Raw genomic sequence first — 6,936 nt, forward strand, 5'->3', positions numbered from 1 at the left:
TTTGGGCCTCACCAATGTGATTTTGGTGTTCTTTTACCCTCAGAGCAATGATCACAGACTTTAGATCCTGTAACTTCACATCCCATAATTACACAGTGGACAACCCTCAATCTGCTATGTTGGGAATATTTCATCCCAGCCAAAGGGAAGAAAGAAAAACCATTGGTCCCATAAAATTCAGATGAGGCCTTACTCCTCTCTTCTCTTTTCTTCCTTCATTAAAACTTGGGAGATCTTTTCCTCAGCAGGGACATTGTTGGGGCAACAATGCTTAACACCAACAATAGCCAGCTCCCCAAGTCATCTCCCATCTTAACTTCAAGTACCCGCCATTGTCCTTTATTGTCCTAGTAGCATATGTGTGGATGGTAAAAGGGGGCGGGGTGGGGGATGGGGGGTTGGGATCCACCTCAGCAGAGTCCTCATGTAGTCTACAACACCCACTCAGCCGCCTGCAGAACATCAGACACAATGCAGTGGTGGAATCTGGATGGATTCTGGGGGACTGTGTGTTGGACGTCCTATACAAGGGGTGTCCTCCTTTTCCCCACGACCTCCATGACACAGGCACCCCACCCCGCCACCCTGACCTCTGACCTTCTTCTCCTGTCTAAAAACATATATATACAATCTGCAGCAGGGTTAAAAATGGGACCAGTCAACCGGGACCCGGAGAAAAGCCATGCAGCTGAGAAAGACAACATAAATAATTCACACAAGTGTTATTGCTCCCCAGGGATGTCAAACACCATATTCTGACACCCACCGCCCACCAAATACCACAAGACGTGTGAGCAGCAGGGTGCAAGCTTTACCTGCTAACAGCTTCCACATACCAAAGATGTATATCTGTCAGTGCATGCATTACATCAGGCTTTTACCGTTTTTGTTATCTCTTGTCTTTTCATTTCCTCCTCAGCAAAGTGCTGCACTACTGAAAAGATTATTAGATATGATAACAGTCAGTTCCTGACCTGACCTTAGCAGTAAATGATAAATTACTGCTGTGAATATTCAAGTGACACCTACACATCTGAGATCATGGTTAATACAGGATATGCTCATGCCACAAATATATTGTTTTCTCACTCTGCTGTGATGTTTTGCTCAAAGTGTGAAGTTTACATCACATCATTATAGCACAACTCAAAGCAAACAGAGAATAACATAGGGACATTACATTAGGGACATACTTTACATATGTTAGAAGGGGTGAGTCCTTTATGTGAAACATTGAACTTAATTGCAACATCTGAATCACAAAGACACACATACCTGGACTGACTACTGAGTGAAACCACTGCCACACTGCAGCACATTTGGGCTGAGTTAAGCTGCCACCTGGTGTTGACTATGTGTAAATAACTGATTAAAGACCTGATGTCTTCACTTTCATGTCACAGTGAGAACTCTTTGGATTCTTCACTTTAGTTTCACATAATCATAACAATGTTGAAATACTCAATAACAAGTTAAAGTCTAAATAACACAGGGAACACTAATGTTATCAACAAAATCTACATCAATCATTAAAAGTCAAAGAAGTCCCAGCTGAGTGTTTTATTATCATAATCTATATATATATTTGAGAGTAAAGCATTTTAATGGCTGGGTCTAATCCTACATAATTTATATGCTGTTGGATAGTTCAATCTATAACATATTTAATGAGTTGATAAAAGTTTATTAATGTGAAATCTTAATAAGTGAGGTAATATGCTGGCAAATACTTACGGTGCCATAAAAATAATTTGTCTGAAACGAAAATATAAGTATAAAGTAGAATAAAATGAAAGTACCTAGTTAATCATTTGTTAATAACTATTATAATGGAATCATATTTAAGGACAGATTTTCAGTGAATGTACTTAGTTACACTGAACCACTGGAAAGGCCTGATTCCTGACACCAGTTTAACTAAACAGGATAAAATCAGACTAAACAAATGATTTAGTCTCATGATACCACAGACTTTAAACGATCATGCAAAGATTGTTTTATGTCTGAGAAAACGGTTTTAATGGGCTCCACGACCACCAGGTCCTACTGGTTGAAGGAGAGCAAAGGCTTTTGAGAGGTGGGATCCACATCCCTTGGGAAAATGTTTTGCTCAAGAGCAGCTTGATAATAAGGCACCACCATCTGGAGTCATTTTGATCAATGTATGAGGGCACAAGCTGGTTTAAAAGCTTTCAAGTGTACTTGACTGATGAAGACTGTTACTGCTGTTGGTGTTTGATATGTTTTAATAGTCTGTTTTCAGTATATGCACAGGAAACCCTCCTGAAAGTGAAGAAGAAATAATGTAGAGGTTTATTCTGGTAACACTGTTGAGGATTTAGTCCTCTGCAGCTGGTTTGCAGAATAACTGACCACTGAAGGGCTCCGGTCAGAGAGCACACGAGTCATCTGATGAGTTTATGGGTTTTTACTGAAAGAATGGTGTCGATACAACGATGCATTTCTCTTTGTACAGAGTAGTCTCTGAAATAAACAGCAAAAAACGAGTCTTAATTATTTGCTCTATTATGAACAGCGGCAAATAAAACACTTCACTGTAAATAAAATCTACATTCATATGAATATTTAACCTTTGCAGCATTAGAATTAGCTGCATTATCTCCTTATCACACTGAATATGCATTAACTCCATGTCAACTGAAAGCTAACAGCAATACAAGCTAAACGGTTAGTTCAAACTGATGCTACTTTCCGATTCCGATTATGCTAACAGTCAAAAACGACATTTCAAGAGTGCAAATACACACTTAGAGCTGTTTAACACAATAAGAAAAGGTAACTAGTTTAAACACATTTGTTTCACGTCAATATTAAGGTAACTCACATCATCAACGACTTCTGCACCGCTGTAAACTGTGTGAGAAATGTGAAAAGAGGAAGAGGAAACAACATAAACCAAAATAAAATAACGTCAATTTCAGAATAAAAGCACAATTAACTTAATTTCTTAACAAACCCTGCAAATCCAAGCTGTTCACAAGAAGATTAACGAGATTTAAAAAAAAAAAACAAAAACACACACACACACACACACACACACACACACAAGAGAAATATTTTTCTCCTGCCTTTTCTTGAATTTTTTCTTTTGTACTGGGAAATACTGAACACTTTTACTTCCTCAAAAACCACTTAAATGACACAATCTAAAAAGGAAAGATTACTTTGGATGACCTGCTGACATATGCAACCTTGGGTGAGGTGTCACAAGTGGACACTGTGACATCTTAAAAGGTCACAACCAAAATTTTGGGAACCACTGGACCTAGGGGAGCATGAACAGTTGCTGGAATAAAGATCAATGATGCGTAGTGAACTAGCAGTTATTTATTGTAAATAGTAAGTATTTAAATGTTCCTGTTTGTGTGGTGTTATTTTCACTCAAAAAATAAACTACACAGCATATAGATTTTCCTCTTTCAGTCTTAGTGTTGAAGAAATAAATTTAATTCATGCTCATCTTGTGTTAACATAGGGTCTCTGAAGCAGCAAAGTGGCACAAGATAAAAACTGATATAACCTACAGAGATGAATAAGGTTTTAATTTAATCAGCTATTCCAGTCACAGAGTTTGAGTCTCACACATTTTCAGTTTTTTAAACGTCCACAGCACAGTATGTTGTAGTGTTAAAGTGATGTCCATTAGATGGCGCCCCAATAAAAGTTTAAACCTGTGAGGTTATTCAAAGGTTACAGATAGTTCACAGTTTCTTCAGCCACCAGTGGTGGAGAGTAAAAGTGTGTTTTAGTGGTATTTGTATTTCACCTGAATATTAAAAAAAAAAAAAAAATTGATAGTATTTGATAATTCTCTGCAACTTTTGTAGATGTTCATAAAGTTACAACTTACTTTGCTGTGCGTTTTTGTTGCCTCTTTGGGACCTTTTCTGGTATTAAGACCAACGTTATTAGGACCAGTAGCAGTAATGAATGGAAGTCAGTGGAATGTCCTGTGGAAACTGTGTGTGTGTGTGTGTGTGTGTGTGTGTGTGTGTGCATACGTGCGTGTGCCACACCCTTCCTCAAATAGATTTTAAAAGATTTTGAGCCAACTACGATAAGGAGGACAAACAGATGAAACATGTAAAACTGCTCCCATGTCTGTTTCAGAACATGGAGCATATACACACAACATTCAGGTCCCCTGTCTGGCTGGAAAGTATAGCTCATCTTAGTCTTTTCCTGATTAACCTAGCAATATAGATATTCTTATTTTAAAAAAATGTTTTAAAGCGTAAGCTATTAAAATAGGTTAAAATTAGATACACATCATATACCATGGTTATTTATGGATTTTAATAGTCAGTTTTGCCTTTTGGCACAGTCCAAATATAGTAATTAAAGTATGAGTATGTAAGAATAGAGCCTGTTCATTTTCTATTTCTACTGTGAACATTAGGTGGAGTTAGATTGATTTAAAAATACAGTATATCCAATTATCCATGTTTAAGATAGAAGTAAAAATACATATGTAAAATCCTACACAGAACTGAATGAATATCAAAATTTAAATACATTGGAAGTCAAAGTTATACAGGTGGTTTTGTGTGTGTGTGTGTGTGTGTGACTGAACCCTTAAAGGATGAAAAGGCCAGAGATCAAGCTAGATTTTAACTAGAAAATTAAATTAAGTAAAGCTGAATGGCTTCCACTTATTTGGAGTCTTTTCCTGCCATAAATGGGATGGGATTACTAGAGGCTATTACAGTTAAATCAAAACAACAGCTAACTTTGATCAAAATTCAAGTGTAGTAAGTAAGTATCAATCCTGAGAACTCATGGTTACTCATTACAAGTGGTGTAATTATAAGTAGCTACTTCCACCCTGGCTGTAAACAAATCTGCAGGATTAAGATGTTTTAGGTTATTGTATGTCATAAGACCAGCTGAGTTCCCCGAACTCAAAACCATGTGGTCTTTGTTTCACTCTAGCTGGGTCAATATACAACGAGGGGGAATACAGAGAGTGATGTAAGTAGACCCACAGTAGCTTCAACAGCCACACTGTGTAGAAAGAGACTATTATTTCTCAGTGTCGTCAGAACATGATGTGTTTCTAGGATCAGTCTGGTTTAAAAAGGACTGCGATTGTCAACAGATGTCAGTTTTATCACAGATTTTATGATGTGTCATCAACTTGATTTACATCGCCTCTGGACTCCCCCTCATCCTTATTGTAACAGAGGATGTTTGAATGTCAGATTCACTTCCTGTTTCACCTTGAAGCACCACCTATCTTCAAACCACTTTCCTCCCACAGTCAATTAAAAGGCTGACTGGAAACTGTAGTCTGTGGTGGCATGTTTTCATATTCTGTCTTCATTGGAGGAGAAGTAGCACAGTGCCTCAGCCAAGAAGTAGCATTGTGTTTTAACCTCTGATCAGCTGCTGAATGACAGAGGTGGAAGAAGAGACATCAGATTAAACATAAAATGGAAGTAAGAAAAGGCAGGGTTTTTGTCATCCACTTTTCCCTCAATTTCCCATTTCAAGTGTACGTGCAAATAACGAAAAGGGCATTTGCTTGTGGATATTTAGATTTGGAAGAACAGTGAATAATATTTAGAAAAGGAGGCCATAAACAAAGACAACTGTAAAGCAAATATACACAAGGCTCAGTGTATAAGCAATAAAAAGTATCAATAAAATGTCATGAGATATAAGTCAAACACAATGCTTTTCCAGGCAGTGGTATTAAAGCATGGAAAATACCACAACACATAAAGGAAAATACAAATACAAATTAAAAAATTATAAAAAAATAAAATAAAATATACGAAATATGTAACTTATATACAACAGAGGTGGTAGTGCAATATGGTAGCAGCTTGTTTGACAGTTGTGCAAATGGTGCAGTAAGGTGCAAAACAGATTGTGGATTGTGATGTTATGGAGCAGAAAATGGAAGTGGGGAACAGCTGAGGTTGAGTCATTGTGAGATGGGTGTGATACAGTCCAGGGGCAGGGGGCAGAGGGGGGAGGTTGTGGGCAGAGTTCAGTATCCTGACAGCCTGGTGGAAGAAGCTGTTTTGTAGTCTGGTGGATTGGGCCCAGAGGCTTCTTTCTGAGGACAGAAGACTGAAGAGAGAGTGTGAGGGGGAGGTATCACCATTATTAATCTATCTAACTTCACTGCCAGTTTCTGCACATCCATTTTCCTGTATATATTCTCCTGTATATATTTTAAAGACTTTCTTAGTATTTATAGTTCTTACTTTTTTTCTTAATGATTTGTTGTTACCTATTGTTGCTGTCTCTTACTGTCTCTGCTGCTGTAACACAAGAATTTCCCTCACAAGACTGATAGCTATCTAACTTAAATAACATAACATTCATTTCTTTACATCTACTACTGAAAAGGAAAACTGTCATTATATAATGATACTGTGATGCAGTTGGTTTATTTTAGCATTGCAGAGGTGAAAATGAAAGCAAACAGGTGGCATCTGGTTTCAGAAAAGCTTCTAGTATGGACATTTTCACTGCCAGATTCAAGAATAGATCAGCAAAACCTATCTCTCTCTCTGTCTGCTTGACTTGTCCTGTTCAGTATGTCAAAATATACTGAAGCCATTCAGACGTTTCTGTCACCACATGGTTCAGTCTTGATTCACTCATGACTTCTTCAGAGATCCAGGTGAGGCACGAACTGGCTCATTTTCAGTGTTCTGCGACCTGTTTAATCAATATTATTCCCTGGGGTGATGCATAATGAATAATGATTAAATATTAATATGATTATGCATTGTAATACTGTGCATATGTGGTGTAAAAGGGGCTTCAGAGTGACTGCCTGCAACCACTGAGACCCACTTTGACAGCTGCTTGCTGCTGCGTTTAAGGTCAGGTGGTAAAGTCAAATTACATTTTAAATTCAGTGTTTCAGCTTTTCCAGAATTATTTTCTGCACCAAAC

The sequence above is a fragment of the Lates calcarifer genome, linkage group LG19 (assembly GCF_001640805.2).
Source record: "Lates calcarifer isolate ASB-BC8 linkage group LG19, TLL_Latcal_v3, whole genome shotgun sequence".
Lineage (NCBI taxonomy): Eukaryota > Metazoa > Chordata > Actinopteri > Centropomidae > Lates > Lates calcarifer.